General features: G+C 40.0%; 1 long non-coding RNA gene across 2 annotated transcripts in view; it reads left to right on the plus strand.

Moving 5' to 3' along the window:
- The first annotated feature begins 248 nt into the window (after window positions 1–248).
- The window catches only part of LOC140513935 (uncharacterized), a 75,135-nt gene continuing 55,932 nt past the window's right edge, over window positions 249–19,451 (plus strand). Inside the window, exons 1-2 of one of the 2 annotated variants that reach the window (XR_011970417.1) lie at window positions 249–519; window positions 987–1,084. This is a non-coding gene — a long non-coding RNA (uncharacterized lncRNA). The remainder of the gene's footprint in view (window positions 520–986; window positions 1,085–19,451) is intronic. The other variant, XR_011970418.1, reaches the window with a different exon arrangement.

The following is a 19,451-nucleotide window of genomic DNA, read 5'->3' on the forward strand; positions in this document are numbered from 1 at the left end:
TCTGCGGCTTTTAAACCCCAGCCGCGGAAGGCGCCTCACACAGATTGCCGCGCTGAAAGGCTAGCTGCCTGTCAAGACTCTGGCGCAGGCAGCTCCTGCCCGAGCAAAATGAGTTGGCTTCATTTCCCGGCATAATGCGCACCACCTGTGTTCCAGAGGAGCAGAATTGGCAACAATTTGTTTTCATTGAGGCCAAGCTGTCTATTTCATCCCAGCTCCTATCGCAAGTTTCGATTCCTCGTGGAAGCAGGGCAGGTTTATGCGCTAATGCAAGGTTAGCAAAGATGATAGCTCTGTATTCCGAATGACCTGTTTTTCTAATGGTTTACCTCCTGCTTAGCAGGCAGTGCCAGCTCCGCCTCTGCCGCCTCATTATACAAGGTGCAGGAAGCTCGGATCTCAAGAGACCTGGGCAGGTGCTGTCCCTGATGTAGCAAGACTCAAGAACCTAACCGGTCGCCCAACCGGTCACCCAACCTCGTATGTTCTGGGCTTTCTTCCACAGCCTTTCTAATTTGGGTAAGAAGCACAGAAACTCAGATCTGAAAGAGACCCCAAGGGACCATCTCCTTCATTCTTCAGATGAGGAAAGTGAGGCTCGGCATGGGAATTGGCTTTCCCCAGGGTTGCACAGTAAATCATAGGCAGAGTTAGAACGCGACCCTAGGTTTCCCAATTCCTGCAACAGGGCTCTTTCCTCTCTTCCAGCTCTCTCCTTTACTCTATTATTCCCTAATGAAACCTTTCCCACCCACCTCCATTTCCCTCTCTCCTCCAAGGAGGACTTGTTTGAAAATTTCCTCCTTTATCATGCAAAGGTTCCCTGATTCCAGAAAGCTCCCTTCAGTGAATTTCATGATTACTTGTGCTTTCTGATTTAAAGAGCGTGCCTGGGGTTTAGAAAAGCAATTTAGGTTCTATGAAAATTCTGATTTTTTTTTTCTTTACCCTATGCCATATCTACTCATCATTTCTTTTCCTCCAAGCGTGCTCGAAGGATGACTCTAGGAAATCTTGCAGTGCCAGACTCCTGCTGAGGGGAAGGAGCCAGCCATTTTGTTTTTATCAACTTGTCAGCAAAATGGTAAGAAACCAGAGGAAAGGTATATTTTGCACTAAGTTGTTGCTGATGGTGAGCTTTCTTTTTGGCCTTGGGGGCAAGACTGCTCTCAAAGGCCACTGATGTCTTCCCCTTGACCTGTGGAGTAATCGAATTTTCTTTTCTTTTTTTAATGTGAGGTAAAGGGATGAAGTGATAGAAGTCTGTCCCTTGGAAACTCTGCCTAGTGCCCTGGCACCAGGGCATTTAGAACTCACGCTCCATAGGGGTTCTTTGTGTCTTATGTGTGTGTGTCCTTAATTTGCACAATTTTATCTCCATTTCTTAGGAAGATGAAATGGGGAACAAAACAGAAGTGGTTTGTTCATCTCTGAGCTGCTCAAATGTGGTCCTTTGGGAAATTCTATGTCCTGTTGAAGGGTCATCAGAGCTATCTCTATAAATCATCCTCAAGGAATAGAGGGTGCAAATTAGTGATCCCTTAACTCCCATCCTCATCAGTGCCTAGCAAGGATGAGTTGGGTGCCACTCTTAGACTTTTGGACAAGACATCACAAACATACTCTCTATCCCTGTCTATCTTCTGGGTATATGGATAGACCAGTTTCAAAAAGATTTGATAATGAGCACATAACCAAATGGCAGCCGGAGAGAAAATTCTAAAACCTACCACATTTACTGGATGATTACTGGAGACATGGGCAACTGGGTGGCACAATGGATAGAATGCCAGAATGGAGAGAAGAGGGCCTGAGTTCACATGAAGTCTCAGACACTTACTAGCTGTGTGACCCTAGGCAAGTTACTTAACCTGTTTGTCTCAGTTTCCTCATCTGTAAAGTGAGTTGGAGAAGAAATGTTAAACCACTCCAGTATCTCTGCCAAGGAAACCCTAAATAGAGTCATAGAGACTAACACAACTGAACAACACCAACAAAACTAGAATCGAAACAAGTACCTGGGTGAACCACTAACAAATGACCTACCAGGCATTACAAAATCAATGCAGTTAAGAGAATCTATGGACTAAGTATGGAGATGGCTGTGTGTACTAGTGGTTCCTAGTCTGGGCTGTGAGTCATTTCAAGGTCCTCAGAAAAAAGCTAGGAGACAGGTAAACTACTGTCAAGACCACAATTAGTGGTATATATTTCTTGCCCAGAGAAATGTGATCAATTGAACATAACCCGGGCCTTTCCTTGCCTAGAGCTGTTGGAAATTTGTGAAGGAAGCCCTTCTCTGCTCTAGTCTTCTGTATTCTTCATGAATAGAGTTCAGAGTTCTGCCTTTTGAGGTGTTTCATTTATTTTTTTATTTTTAATTAATTTATTTGTTTTCATTTTTCTACAATCATTTCTACAAGTCTTAAATTTTCTCCCTCAATTCCCTCTTCCTCCCTAAGACAGCATGCAATCTTATATGGGTTCTACATGTACATTCTTATTAACCACATTTTCACATTAGTCATGTTGCACAGAAGAATTAAATGAATGGAAGAAACCATGAGAAAAACCAAAACAAAACATTACACAAGAGAAAATATTCTGCTTCATTCTGCAATCCGATTCCATAGTTCTTTCTCTGGGTGTGGATGACATTTTGCCTCAAGAGTCCTTTGGGAAGGTCCTTGCATTGCTGTGAAGGACTAGGTCTACCAGAAACAGTCCTTGCACACTGTGGCTGTTACTGTGTACAGTGATCTCCTGGTTCTGCTCCTTTTGCTCAGCATCAGTTCATATGAGTCCTTCCAGGCCCCTCTGAAGTCCTCCTGTTCATCATTGCTTATGGCCCAATAGTATTCCATTACATTCATATACCACAATTTGTTCAGCCATTCCCCAATTGATGGGTATCCCCTTGATTTACAGTTCTTGGCCACCTCTTTCACTTATTTTTTAGCATGTTTTTTCCTCCCAAACTTTTTAATGTCTAAATATATTAAGGATGGTATTGTGAGCAAACCCAATTATACAGAAACCATTTTTATTTTTCTAAACACAAAGATATGTAGGCCATTAAGAAAAATAAGTATTGTAGATACTTCCATTCCTCTTCCCTCCACCTCTCCCATTTATTTATTTTTATATATCTGCTTCAATAACTTCAGAATTTCTGTAAATTTCACATCTATTTACGAGTAAATGAGAATGTTCACTGGGTAGCTAGGTGGCACAGTGATTACAGTGACAGGCTTGAAGTTAGGAAGACTCTGTGTTCTGAGTTCAAATCTGGCCTTAGATACTTACTAGCTGTGTGACTCTGGCCAAGTCCCTTAACTCAGTTTACCTCAGTTTCCTCATCTGTAAAATGAGCTGGAAAAGGAAATGGCAAACTACTCCAGGATCTTTGCCAAGAAAACCGCAAATAGCTTCACAAGGAGTTGGACATGACCAAAAAGCAGCTCAACCACAACGACAACAAGAATGTTCAAAGAAAGGGAAAGATTAAAAATGAGGTATCTGGGAGTTGGCAGATTGTACTTTTTGTGTCTCTTCTGGCTGAGTGATTGACCAGTCAGAGTATCCCAGACTTAATGCTAGAATGGACCTTTGCAGTCACCTAGTACAAACCCATCACCTCACAGGTAAGGAAACTGAGATTCAGAGAAATTAAGTGATTTGCTCAGAATCACACAGGAAGTTAAGTAGCAAAGAAGATTCAAACTCAAGTCCTGCAACTCCAACTTTAGAGCTTTACCCACCCTGGTACCAGACCACCAGGTTCTATCCCCCAGCTGTAGCTATAAAACTCTTTCTAATTGGCATTGAAGAAAGGGCATAAGAAATCACCCTCTGCTAAGGTGACAGAGAGGGGTAGTGTGTCTTCTGAATTTTATTTTGAGAGGATTTTCATCATACAAGCACTCTGTACAAGCAATGTTTGAAATGATTCCATGGTCTTCATTTGTGCAATGCTGTCTCTCTTTGACCCAGGCTTTGGATTATTAGCCTAGTCAGTAAATGAAGGGGAAAAAAATCAGTTAAAATATAGCCCTTTCACAATGGTTCCTTCCTCCAAAGGAAGACCTAAAGTCAATTAGCCTTTGACGTAATGGAAGTTGGCTAGATGGCATTTGCTTTTATTAAGTAAACAGTACATTATTAGTGGTTGGCAAGATGAAAAAAAAATATGCAAAGAAAAGCAAATTAAGGCCATGGCTGTGATTCTTCTGGTGGCAATTAACATGTTTTTTTTTTATAAAACAGCAGGTAAAAGCTTACTAACCCAGTATGATGTTTCACATTTCACTTCAGTGGAGAACACTTTAAGAAAAACACATTAAAAAAATTAGATTTAATTTAAATTACCTGATAATACAGTCACTCATCTATGGGTAGGGTTGTTGGTTTTTTGTTTGTTTGGTTGGTTTTTTTAATAATGCTTATAGTAAGCAGAAAAGGGTTTGGTCAAATGATCACGAATTGCTTGAAAAACCAGAGGATGATCTACATCAAAAGGGGAAATCGTTGTTTGGGCTGATCCAGAGTCCTCTTGTATATACTAAATAGGATTTGATCAATGAACAGGTTTCCTCCCTTTCACCAAGAGTTGTGTTCCACCTTCTCTTTGTTTAAGGAACTCTACTTTAGATTTCTTTAGGTTCATCCCTCTCCCTAACACCTAAGTAATTCCCTGGTGACAATATCTGAGGTTGGAGGGAAACAATAATTCTACCAGCCTATTATGGGAACATTTCCTGAAATGTTCATGGTATTAGCAATATGCATCAAACTAATAAGCATTGACTAAGTAGGGACTAGGTGTAAGCCACTGTACTAGGTGCTGCCTGGGATACCAAGATCAATGACATTGTACCACAGTGGGAAGAACACATTGAACTGGGAGGCAAGAGGACTCTAGAATTATATGACTTTGGACCCCAGGTTCCTCATCTGTACAATAAGAAATTTGGTCTACGTACAATCTTTAAAGTCTTTTCTGACACTAAGAATTTCATAGTCCTATGATTTGCTGGCAATAACACATGGTTCCTATCCTCAAGGAGTTGATACGTCTTTTCTTCATGACATACATCATGATGACATTACTGAACCACTACAAGTAGAGTTCAATCAAAGTCTTCTTCAAATATTTGAATTTTATTGAATTTGATTACATTTTCCCTCAGTGCTATCAAAGAGTTGTCATGATTTCCATATGCTTTATAATCTCACATGTGATCCTACATATTTTCAAGAAGACTGACCACATTTAGAGACACAGTCTAACAACAGGGGACACCCACCTGCACAAGATAAATATCTAACTGGACACAATGATAGGGTCCTTTCAGTTACCCTCAAGCCACAATCAACCTATATTGATGGACCCCAGTGACTTGAAGGCCAGAATGATCCGACAAGATAATGTGTCATTTCCAAGTGGAACTATAGCACAAGAGTGTGACAAATAGCCTGAGACTTATAAAAATTTAGATCTGACATAGCCAAGTACTGGGTGTGCAAGATCAGAGTGAATTAACCTAGGCTGTGGGCTTGGTTGTGCATGCAAGACCCTGCTCTCTATGCAAGGCAAGACACTGCTGATGCCAGACATGGATTCAGAGACACTTGGTAGAAGAAAAGTTGGCCAGGTAGTGCTAAAGAATTACTGATGATTTTTTATATACAATCATCCCATAAGTCTCCTTCCCCAGTGCCATTAGTAAAGGCAAAGCAAGATGAAACACCCTTCCCTTTTCCATATATACCCTTCAATACAATTTTAAAAAGCATGAAGTGTCCACTATAAATAGACCACAGTGCTAAGCTCTGGGGATAGATAACAAGGTTTTACCAAGGCTCAAGCTGTTGTCACCTTTTGTGAATTATTTTCTCCTTTAAGGCAGCCCTGAATCTTCATTTTAATCTGGTATCTACTTAAAAACTTATTAACTCTATATGAATATGAGCTATGAGTATTACAGAATCATAGGTTATAAGACCGAAAGGATCATGCTCATGTAAGAGGCAGATCTGGGTAGACACAGACTCTCTGGTCTACCCCATCCTTCACTGATTGAATCACAGAATCATAGAATTTGGGAGTTGGAAGGCACCTCAGCAGCCAACCAGTCCAACCCATTCACTAATGTAGGGGTTCAGACCTGGGGTCTGCTGATCCCAGAGTGTATCTATAAATAGATTTCAAAGGGGCCATAAAACTTAAGTTTTTTTAAAAATATTACATATGGATATTATATTAAATTATCTATTATAGATATATACATATATGTATCTATAGATAAATATAACACACAAATATATGTGTATATACATACATATATACACACACATATACATACATACATACACACACATAAGGAGAAAGAGAGAAACACAGATGGGCAGTCAGAGGGATCCATAGATTTAATCAGACAGTTCTCAGATGCACAAAAAAAGGCTAATTACCACTCTATAGGAGTCTCCAATATAACATATTCAACCAGTGGTTGTCCAGGCTTTGCCTGAGGACCTTCAAGGAATGGATACCCATCTCCTCTCTAGGGAGCCCATTCCCTTTTCGACATCTCCACTGTCCAGGAAGTTTTCCCTGATATGAGCCTGAGCTGCCTTCTGTACAACTTCAACCCACTGCTCCTGGTTCTACCTTCTGGGACCAAGCAGAACAAGTCTAATTAATGCCCCACATGGCACCCTTCAGATATTTGAAACTAATTATCATATCCCTACAGAGCTGCTCTTCTCTTGTCTAAAGTTGACCAGATCCTTCAAGCAATTGTATGACATGAACTCAAAGACTTTCTCCATCCTTAAACATCTGGACGCTGTCCTCTTTAAACTGTTGCCCAGAACTGAATGTAATACTCTGTGTATTGCCAGACAAAGGCAGAGTACAGTGAAGCTATCATCACCTTATTCCTGAAAGATTTTTTGGCTGCCACATCACACTGAGCTTGCAGGCCACTAAAACCCCCTGATCTTTTTCAGACAAACTGCCATGTCACTACGTCTCCCGCATCTCACACGTGTGACATTGATCTTTTGTAACCAAATGCAAGACTGTACATGTATCCCTATTGAATTTCATCTTATTAGGTTCAACCCACTCTGCCAGCCTCTCAAAAGAAATCTTTTGGATTGATTTTGTCAACCAATGTGTTAATTATTCCTCCCACATTTGTATGATGGACATACCACGTATGACTTTATCCAAATCCTGGATAAAACTATCAAACAGCACAGGAGTGAGCACAGATCCTATGGTACTATTCTGCGAACCTCCTGCCAACCTGACATTGAACCATTAACAAATACCATTTAAGTGCAGCCATCCAACTAGTCCTGAATTTATCTGATTGTGTTATTAGCTATGACACATTTCTCCATTTTCTTTATAAGAACAGTAGGATATGTGGCTTTGCTAAAAATCTAGCTAAGTGATGTCCACCACATTCCTTGCAACTGCTAATTTAGTAATCCTGACAAAAAAGGAAGTGAGATTAGTCTAGCAAGACCTGTTTTCAGTGAAGAAATTCTAGCTTATTATAACCGCTGCTTCCCTTTCTATGTGTTAATGAACCATCCCTTTAATGATCTATTCTGGAGCTTTCCCAGGAATCAAAGTCAAACTCACTGACCTATAGTCTGCAGTCTCTGTTCTCTTTTCCTTTTTTGAAAAGCAGAACATTTGTCCACCAACCTTGTGGTTTTGTAGGATCTTTCAAATATCACTGGCAGCAATCCTACCTGCCAGTACTTTAAGAGCCTGAGGGTATAAGTCATCTGGTCCAGGTTATTTGAAAGGGTTCTGAACATCACAGAGAAAGTCTTTGGATCACTTGGCATAGAGATTCTCCCTGAGTTTGGATTATTACTGTTGTGGTGGTGGTGGTGTGTGTTTTCTCCAGAGAGATGGAGAGATCACGACCACCATGCCTGATGCCTCCTGGAATTAGCATAGAGAGCACAAGCGGCCAAGAGCACTGTGGCTGTGAGTTATGTGATTTCTCTCTGCTGGGTCTCCATCCAGAGAAGCCAAGCTGCTGTCTTCAGTGCTCCCCCATCCTCATGCATGCCAGGATCTGCAACACATTCTCCTATTCCTCCTTGTGAGTGACTGAGTCCTCTCTCCTCTCACTCTGTTGGAGAGTCATTCAGAAGGAACCATTTGGAAACCATGGCAATGGCTTGATACCTCTCCCCAAACCTGGGTGGCCACAGAGACTAAAAAGAGTAGGCCTCACCAAAGCACTGTGCCAAAATTGATTAGCAAGACTTAATGAGTAAAATGCTTAGGTTCTTCTCCTGTGGTATAAAAAGGGAATGGAGGGGGACCAAGATTGGACTTAATATAAGGAGATAAAACACAATCCTCAGTGGTAGTCTGTGGGAGAATATATTTCTGTGTGTAGTGTGTGGCAGAGAAGGGGTTGGATTTTCCTTGTTATCTACTTTACTATGCTAATAAATTGTCTTCTGCTTTTACCTTGGTCAAATCTGATGGACATTGGTGATTTGTGAGCTTTGATTTTTGAGTCAATGCAGACCCCAAACATGCCAGGAATCCAGACTAGCTGTGAGGAGTTCTATGGGGTCCAGAAGAAAATACTCAAGCCCTGAGAGAAGAAAATACTCAAGCCCAAAGAGACATAGGTGTAACTGAACTGGTCCTAGAACCTAGGTCCTCTGACTCCAAATCCATTGTTGCTTCTTCGTAACTAAATACCAGTTTGAGGGGGTGGGGAAGGAATGGAGATGGGGTTTGACAGTGTGACAGTGTGATTTGCCCCATGGCCTTGACCTCCTCCTCCCTGTTCCGGTGGCTGCCAGAAGGATAATGATTATGGGATGTTCCCATCACCCCAGATTTCATGATAAAGCATACCAGATGAGTGTTCTCTTTATGAACTGGGAAGGCAGGATAAGGCTCTTAAATGAAAAGGCAGCTAATTCTGTTTCATTCTACTGTTTTTAGCCCTGGGTTCCTTGTCCTTCAGAGTGAAGAAATAATATTTGCAGCTGCTGTTTCTGTTACCCTAGAGTGTCACTCAAGTTGGCATTTAAATCAACAATAATAATTCAAGCTTCTATACTACTTTGAGGTTTGCAAAGTGCTGTCCTCACTGTTGTTCTTTGGCAGACAAAGGGATAAAGATTAGATGTGTGATTTCATTGGTATAGGGAGCTTCCAGGAGAGGAAACTCTTTCTATCATGCAGGTGAGAACTTTCTCCGCAACTCAGAGCCTTAGTTGTCATAGAGCAGAAGTGACAAACAGGAGGCCCAAGGCTACAAGCACCAGCAATACTCCCCAGTGCAGCCCCGACCAGATTAAATTGTAATTAGGAATTTTAAAAAATATTTGAAAATATTTTATAAATTTGATATTAACATTTTAATAATAAATATTTTAAACATTTAACAAAATAAATAAAAATCCAGTGGAACAGATACCATTGCACTTTAAAACCAAGTCCATAGGAGGCCCACAGGGATCTTTATGTACAGCTTACTGACCCCTGTTTCCACTAGAGTTTGGCACCACTACTTTAGAACCCTAGGTGGTTAAATGCCTTGTCAGTAAGTCAATATGTGACAGAGGCAACACTTGAACCTCCATCTTTCTGGCTTCAAGGCAGGCTCTAGTCACCTCACTCCTCTGTGTCTTTCTGGGATGTGTATCTACAGAGGCAAAGCACATTAAAACATGCATGTATATTCATATATATAATATATGTGTACATATAGGAATGCATGTATACATATGAACCTGTTTTTACATAGGCACATATAAACGTATGTATACATATATGAATACAATACAAATGTGAATAGATGTGTATATTAATACATGTATGCATATAAATATATATACATAATATTGATGAGTATATTATACATAAATGTATTTCAATAAATACCCATAAGAAGCCCTGAGTCCTGGGGAACAAGTAGAGTCAAATGATTGCCCAAAAAATCCACGAAGTCACAGAACTTTAGATCTAGAAAGGAACTTTGAGATCTTTCAGTCCAGGCTTCACTTTACAGATAAGGCAACTGAAATCTAGAGAAGTGCTTTTCCCATAGTCATGCAGTGAACGAGGCACCTAGGTGGCCCAGGTGATGGAGCACTGAACTGAGTTCAGACTGGGCCTCAGACCCTTATGTGACCCTGCTCAAGTCACCTGACCTCTGCTGCTTCAGATTCCTTATCTGCAGAATGGGGAAAATAGCAGCATCTCCTTCCCAGGGAGACTGTGAAGATAAAATAAGATAATATTTGTAAAGTGTTTTAAAGTCATATAGCTTATAGTAGTAGTAGTAGTTGGAATTAGAATCCAGATCTCTTGGCAACATTCAATTAAGGGGTCTTGCATTTCAAAGCAATCTTGGTTAGGAATAAATTAAAGGAAATTATGCATTTTCTTTCTCTCTGCCCCAGTTATTTTCCCCAAGGAGCCAACTCTCCCTTTTTGTGGTAAGCCAAATTTTCTGCCTGACAAAGTATGGAAACAAAATATTGTGGCCAGCTTCAGGGCAACAAAATGAGATTGATGAAAAGAAGTGAAATAGAACGGAGGCAGAAACTCCAAATGTGAATTTTTGTGATTCTGAAAGGAAGAGAAATAGGTTACTTCAAGGTCTACAGTATGAAATTTAATGTCGTGGATTGAGAGGTCACACGTTTTTCAGATATTTAGATCTGAAAGGGAACTTAGAAATCTTCTAGTCCAGTCTTTATTTTACAGATGAGGAAACTGAGGCCTAGAGGAATGATTTTCCCATAGTCACATAGGAAACACAGGGCTGAATATGTCCTCAAGCAATATGGGTTTCAGGTTATTCTTGAGAAAACACAGTCATTCCTTCCTTGTACGCATAATGATGACTAGACAGAGAGATGCTTTTATATCAGGGAAGCATACCTAGCTCATTCTTTTTTGAAGTAGTCCCATAGCCCAGGTGAGCTATTTCTTCTCTCTGAACCTTAGCTCTATCGTGGGCAAAACAAGGGGATTGAACAAGGTGATCTCTAGGATCCTTTCTAGCCCTACCATTCTATGATTCTGTGACTATATTATCCACTCCCGGAAAAAAGTTACCTGATTCTGTTTTGAGTATTGCCTAGTTAAACATAAATAAATAGGTTGTATTCTCCAAGACATGCCCCCCTGCTTTCAGCATTATGGAACTTCAAGGGGAGAAAACAGCAGTTTTTAAATCTAATTTAATTTTTTTTCATCCAGTCCTTCCTTCCAGTCATCTCATCCTGCTAATTAAACTCAGTGAATACTCCAGGGAACTGTTGAAAATGAAAATGAAGCCTTTTGAAGTCCCCACCATCACCACTACCCCCAAAAAATGGCAACAGGGACTTACTTCATTATTCCCCAGCAAGGTGGTTTCAAAGTGGCAAATGTGCCGAATAAATAAAATTCATCACCTGCTCCATTCAATAAGAGTACTAAAATTTCCCTACCTGGCAAGCTGGACCAAAAACCTTTCATGAGCTCTGGAGTCTCTTGGTCATTTTGCTCAACAGCTAGCCAGGGATGTGTATCCTGCTGGGATGATTTATTTCTATAATTTGTCTGACGAAAGGTTTTTTTCTACAAAAGAGGTATAAGATTACCTGTCCCTCCCCCGGTCCTCCCCAGGTAATCTCCTTCTGAAACAGAAACCCAGAGGTTATCTCTGCTGTCCATGATTTAGATAAGTTATAGCAGACAAAATCTGATCTTCTACCTGTTCATCATCATTTGCTCTGTACTGTATGGGAAGGACTTGGGACACAGAGGCAGGGAAAAAGGAGTTACAAATGGGCCAAGCTCACACCACATTGCCTCCAGGGGCCCAGCTCTCCAAGGGCTGCACTTAGATACTGTTGCTTTCTCTTGAACTGATACTTTCAAATATACAAACAAAGGTCCAAGCCCCCAGCCTCCACACTGACCAAAATCTCAGCTCATTGCAGAAACATCCAGTGCTCATTTTTACTTCTTCAAGGTCACACATGAAACATACAGCAGCAGACTCAGGCTCCCTAATCAGTCACTTTCACCTTGAATACACCCTCAGTGCCACCACTGCCTCTCCTTCTTGCCTTCCCTGAAACCCAGGCTGGTCTCTCAGCCACGTAAACTGGCACTCTGTCTACTCGCTGCCGTGGTACCTTGGAAAGATAACCAGTTCTGGAATCAAAGGGATCTGGTTTAAATCTTGCCTTTGCCACATACTTATTACCTGTGTGAGCTTGGGTAAATCATTCATCGTTCCTAGCTTCCTCATCTATAAAATGAGAAGATTGGACTATATGACCCTCTGAGCTCCCTTTCGGCTTCCAGGTCTACAATCGTATGATCTGATTATTTCTACAAAAGTGTAATCACTTGTTCCCTCTTGTAGCTGCCTCAGGAATAGTAGGAAATGGGGAGAAATCTGACTGCACAATATCTACTTCATCTTCCCTTCTCACCTACACAGTATCCCTGGGAGGAAAGAAAGTTCGATGAATCAGGTGTGGATTATTTTCTTTAAAAAAAAAAACACTATTTTCTCCCAATTACATGTAAAAACAATTTTTAGTATTTTTTTTCTAATCTTGAGTTCTGAATTTTCTCCCTCCCTTCTTCCACTCCCCCCTCCTTATGATGGTAAGCAATCTGATATAAATTATATATGCACATTCATGCAAATCCTATTTCCATATTAGTCATTTTGTGAAATCGTACAAGAAGAAAAGGAAAGGAAAGGAAAGAGGAAGGAAGGAAGGAAGAGAAAAATAATATGCTTCAGTCTGTATTCAGACTCCATCAGTTCTTTCTCTAGAGATGGATGGTATTTTTCATCATGAGTCCTTTGGGATTATCTTGGATAATTGTATTGCTGAGAATAGCTAAGTCATTCACAGTTGCTTATTGTACAATATTGCTGTTAGTATGTACAATGTTCTCCTGGTTCTGCTCACTTCACTTTGCATCAGTTCATGTAAGTCTTTCCAGGTTCTTTCTAAAACTAGCCTGTTCATCATTTTTTATAGCACAATAGTGTTCTATCACCATAGCTTGTTCAACCATTACCCAATTCATGGACATCTCCTCAATTTCCAATTCTAAGCCAGCACAAAGAGAGCAGCTGTGAACACCCTTCTATAAACAGGTCTTTTCTTTCATTTCTTTGTGGTGTAGACCTTGCAGTGGTATTACTGGATCAAAGGATGTGCACAGTTTTGTAGCTCTCTGAGCTAAAATTGCTCTCCAGAATGGTTGGATCAGTTCACACCTCCACCAACTATGTACCAATGGCCCAATTTTCCCACATTGCCTCCAACATTTATCATTTTCCTTTTCTGTCATATTAACTAATTTGATAGGTATGAGATGGTACCTCAGAGTTATTTTAAATTGCAGTTCTCTAGTTGGATTATTTCCAAGTACATCTAGGAACCTTATAAGTTCAGGCAATGGGAAAAGTTGTTCCCTCTGTACCTGGTTGATCACCAAAATTATTCTAGTAGTTCCCTCATTTCTTTATTTTGCACATGTGATGCTCATATCCACATGAAGCAAACATCTTTCCAATAAAACTTCCATGTCTGACCCAGCTTAGTTTCTTTACCTTGTTTATTTTTAAATTGTTTTTATTATTAAATGGTCTATAATGCTTGCAATTTTCCTAATCTTTCATTCCTGCTCTAAAGCTAACTCAGACAATATTTTTACATTCCTTCTTATATGAAGTCTTAGAGAGTGTTAAATGTTTGACTGACTTCTTACAATGCCGAATTGAGTTTGGGGAAATCATTGTACCTCTCTCAGCACCAGTTCATTATTTGTGAAACAGAGATAAAAACCTGCCTATTGTACAAATACGATAATTGCCTCTAAGGTCTGACATTTAAATTTCTCCAAAGCCTGGCCCCTTCCCACTTTTCCAATCTTCTCCTCCATTACTCAACTTCTTATCCTCTTCAATCCAATCACAATGGCCTACTCATTATTCTGCATACACCACACCCCAAATCTCCATGCCGTTGCACTTGTAGTCCTTTATGCCTAGAATACACTATCTCCTTAACTCAGTCCTGAGAAATCCTGGTTTCCTTCAGAACCCAGTTCAAGTGCCCCCTTCTCCATGAAGGTTTACCTCATCCTCCTAGCCACTATGACACTCCCTCCCACAACTGCCTTTTATTCATTTTGTATATGCATTATATCTGATAGATATGCTAATATGTGCAACATACAAATATAGAAATATAAATGTTTATTTATATTAATGGCCACTGTATCCTCCTTCACAATTTCTATATCCTTTCTCCTATTAGATGGGGAGCTCCTTGAAATCAGAAACTGCTTTTGTGTCCCCAGGGCTTAGCACAGTGCCATGGGGCAGCTGGGTGGTGCAGTGGATAGAGCACCAGTGCAGGAGTCAGGAGGATCTGAGTTCAAATCTCACCTCAGACACTAGATGCTCACTAGCTGTGTGACCTTGGGTAAGTCACTTAACCCCAATTGCCCCATCCTGGGTCATCTCCAGTCATCCTGATGAATATCTGGTCACTGGATTCAGATGACTCTGGAGGAGAAGCGAGACTGGTGCCCTGCACAGCCCTCCCTCACTCAAAACAAAGTCAAGTGCCAGTCATGTCATTACTTCTCTGATGACATGGTCGTCTTCGGGAATAAAGGACAAACACATACACAGTGCCTAGCACATAGTAGGTACTTAATAAATGTTTACTGACTGACTGACTCCTTCAGGGCAGGGACCATTTCACTTGTATCTTTGTACACCCAGTGCCTTAGCACAATTCCCATTATAATAAATACTTAATAAATGCTTATTGATTGAATGAAACAGTTTTACATACCATAAAACCCTATAAAATCATTTATTATAAATTCCATATAAATATAACTATTAGTATCTGTACATTTGGGCAGCTAGAGGGTGCAGTAGGTAGATGACTGAGCCTGGAGTCAGGAGGACCTGAGTTCAATTCCAGTCTCAGACTCTTATTAGCTGTGTGACCATGGTTAAGTCAATTCACCCTGTTTGTTTCAGTTTCCTCATCTGTAAAATGAGCTGGAGAAGGAAATAGCAAACCACTTCAGTCTCTTTTGCCACAAAAACCCCAGATGGGGTCACAAGAGTCAGAAACGAATGAGTAATAAAATCTATATAATCTACTTCAGAGGCAGCATGGGATGGTGACCAGACAGCTGGCCTCCAAATCAAGAAAATCTTTGCCACTTAATGGGCGAGACATGGAATACCTTAGTGTCTCAGGTAACTCTAAGTCTATAAATTGCAGAGCAGTTGAGAGTTTCCTCAGGGGTGTAAGAAATACCCAACACCAATTCAATACCAGTTCTGAACCAAAAAAAAAATCTGTTGATAGTCATAGGTTTAGAGTTGGGATAGAATCATCTAGTACAACACGCCCATTTTATAGATGAGGAAACTTTGACCCAGGGAGCTTGAGGAAGCCACAAGTTAGGATTTGAACCCAGGCCCTCTGATTCCAAATCCCATGCTCTTTCTTCCTTTGCTATTTCTGATTTCTCCCCAACATGTGGATGTGGCCCATATAATATAATATACCCTAAGAGAGTTCATTGATCCCTGAGACGGAGCAGCTCACTTCCTCAAAAACATCTCAGTAGTTATTGTTAGACATTTTTGTCAGAATAAACCCTGCTGTACAGGTGCCAAAACACCTGCTGCTCCTGAATAATCAGCCTTCCTGCCTTGTAATCATGATGAGACTCAACCAAAAGGCAAGCTCTCCCTTCAAAGAAATGTTTTTCATCAGTGGAATTCAGCGGCCTCAATACTTCATTATTTTCATGATGCTCTGGGGTGTCACCAGCCCAGAGAGGCTATCCCTCTCGCTGCCACCACTCCTGTGGATAAGCAGGAGGTACCAACTGCATGCCTCATAGGTTCCCAGGCCTGTCACTGAAATGGGATTTCTACTATATGTCATGGTAGAGCTTTGGTACAGTACACATATCTTATTGATGGCCCTGGACAGTGATAACTTATAGAGGTTCACAGTTCACAGGGAGCATGTTCCTAAGTAGAGTTAGTGTCTATACCATGGGATTAAATACTTCTTATATAAACCCACCACAGAGCAGAGGTGAAAAGCACAGATATGAGTTTCTAGGACATTAGATATGGGAAAATCAGTCCATCCACCAAGCATTTATTAAGTGCTTATTATGTACCAGGTACTTTGCTAGATACAGGGGATACAAAGAAAAAGCAAAAACAGTGCCTCCCCTCAAGGAGATTATATTCTAATGAGGAAGGGAAAGATAGTATATACATAAATTGGCACATGAAGGCCCATTCATTTATGGCCAGGGATGGTAGAGGGTATACTGACTTCCTCAGAAAAGAAAGTTTAATTCCAGGTTTCAAGACCCCTGGGGTTGATCAGATCTTAGAGCAAAAGAAAGGCCTAGCAACAGGATGAGCCATTTATTGCCATAAATAATGACTTTAGTCCTAGCTACTCAAGGTAGGGGCAGCTACATGGTGCAGTGGAGAGAGTGCTGGGCCTGGAGTCAGGAAGACCTGAGTTCAAATCCAGCCTCAGACACTTACTAGCTGTGTGACTGTGGACAAGTCACCTTGCCCTGTTTGTCTCACTTTCCATATGTGTAAAATGAGCTGGAGAAGGAAATGTCAGACCATTCCAGTAACTTTGCCAAGAAAACCCAAACAAGGTCACAAAGAGTTAGACATGACTAAAATGACTGAACAACAATAAAAGTTCAAGGTTGGGTAGACCTACCCCTCTTCACCAGGTTTTGTCCAAGAAAGACAACCCTAAATATCCAGAGTTTCCAACATAATGTTATTCGAGCTTCAGTCACTTTTCCAATAAGCAAGTCCTCCTCCCCTCCAGTCTCTTCCTTAAGGAAGCAATGTAAGGAAATGGAGTATTTCAGCTGAAGCACATCTCTTAACATACACATATACATATGTATGTATGTATGTGTATGTATATATTCACATATTTTTCCAATTACATGTAAGAATCATTTTAACATTCATTTATAAAAATTTTGAGTTTAAAATTTTCTGCCTCTTTTTTCTCCCCCCTCATTGACAAGGTAAGCAATTTGATATATGTTTTACATGTGCAGTCATGCAAAACATATTTCCATATTTTAAATCATGTTGTGAAAGAAAATACAGACTAAAAAATAAAGGTAAAAAAGTATGCTTTGATCTCCATTCAAACTTTATCAATTCTTTCTCTGGAAGTAGGTGGGATTTTTCATCATAAATCCTTCAGAATTGTCTTAGATCATCGTATTTCTGAGTTAGCCAAGTCGTTCACAATTGGTTATTATGTTGCTCCTACTGTATACAGTATTCTCCTGGGTCTATTCACTTCACCTTGGATCAGTTCATTGAAGTCATTTCAGGTTTTTCTGAAAGTATCCTGCTGATCATTTCTTATAGAACAATAGTATTCCATTGCAATCATACACCACATCCTGTTTAGCCATTCTCCAATAAATGGACATCCCCTCAATTTCTAATTCTTTGCTACCACAAAAATAGCATTTATCAATATTTTTGTATATATAGATCTTTTTTCTTTTTTAAATCTCTTTGGAATATAGACCTAATAGTAGTAGTTCTGGGTCAAGGGGTATATACAGTTTTATAGCCCTTCGGGCATAGTTCCAAACTGTTCTCCAGAATGGTTAGGTCAGTTCACAACTCTACCAACAGTGCATTAATGTCTCAATTTTCCCACATCCCCTCCAACTTTGGTCATTTTATTTTTCTGTCATATTAGCCAGTCTGATAGGTGTGAGGTAGTACCTCAGAGTTGTTTTCATTTGCATTTCTCTAATCAATAGTGATTTAAGAACATTTTTTTTTCATATGACTATAGCTTGTTTTGATTCCTTCACCTGAGAACTGCCTGTTCATATCCTTTGACCATTTATCAATTGGGGAATGACTTGTATTGTTATAAATTTGACTTATTTCTGTATATATTTGAGAAATAAGGCCTTTATCAGATAAACTTCCTGTAAAATTTTCCCCCCAAGTTTTCTGTTTTACTTCTAATCTTAGTTGTATTGGTTTTGTTTATGCGAAACCTTTTAAACTTACTGTAATTTGGATACTATACCATTTGGTACATATATGTTTAGTACTGATACTACTTCATTGTCTAGTGTCTTTTAGCAAAAAAAAAAAAAGCAGTTTCCCTGCTTATCTTTTTAAATTAGATCTATTTTTGCTTTTGCTTTGTCTGAGATCAGTATTGTCACTCCTGATTTTTTTTTTTTACTTCAGCTGAAGCATAATATATTTGGCTCCAGCCCCTTACCTTTGCTTTGTGTGTATATTTTTTATTCAAGTGTGTTTCTTGTAAACAATGTATTGTAGGATTCCAGTTTTTAATTCATTCTGCTATCCACTTCCGTTTTATGGGTGAATTCATCCCACTCACATTCATAGTTATGATTGCTAACTGTGTATTTCCCCCTATCCTATTTTTCCCGTTTATCCCTCTCTTTCTCTCTCTCCTTTCACCCTGTCCCTCCTCAAAAGTGTTTTGCTTCTGACTATTCCCTCTCCCAATCTGTCCTCTCTTCTGTAAACTTTGCCTCCCCTACACACCCCTTTTCTTAATCCCCTCCCCTCCTACTTCCCTGTAGGATGAGATATATTTCTGTACTCAACTGAGTATGTATATTATTCCTTCCCTGAGTCAATTCTGATGACATTAAGATTCAAGCATTGCCCACCATCCTCACATCTTGCTATCCTGCTGTAATATCTCCTTTGTGCCTCTCTTACGTTAGATAATCTATCCCATTCTGCCTCTCTATGCCCCCTTCTCCCAGTGCCTCCCTCTTTCTCACCCCTTAATTTTATTATTTTCGGATATTATCCCATCATAGCAAGCTCACACTCATGCCCTCTGACTGTGTATATTCCTAACTGCCCTAATAATGATAAAGTTCTTAGAAGTTACAAGTATTGTCTTCCCATGTAGAAATGTAAGCACTTTAACCTTATTGAATTTCTTATGATTTTTCTTTCCTATTTACATTTTTATGCTTCTCTTGAGTTTTGTATTTGAAAGTCAAATTTTCTATTCAGATCTGGTCTTTCCATCAGGAATACTTGAAAGTCTTCCATTTCATTAATTATCCATTTTCCCCTTTGAAGGCTTATACTGAGTTTTGCTGGGTAGATGATTCTTGGTTGTAAACCTAGATCCTTTGCCCTCTGGAATATCATATCCTAAGCTCTCTGATCCTTTAATGTAGAAGCTGTCAAATCTCGTGTGATCTCAGTTGGGGCTCCACAATATTTGAATTGTTGGTTTCTGGCTGCTTGCAATATTTTCGCCTGGACCTGGGAGCTCTGGAATTTGGC

This window comes from Notamacropus eugenii, chromosome 1 (assembly GCF_028372415.1).
Source record: "Notamacropus eugenii isolate mMacEug1 chromosome 1, mMacEug1.pri_v2, whole genome shotgun sequence".
Classification (NCBI taxonomy): domain Eukaryota; kingdom Metazoa; phylum Chordata; class Mammalia; order Diprotodontia; family Macropodidae; genus Notamacropus; species Notamacropus eugenii.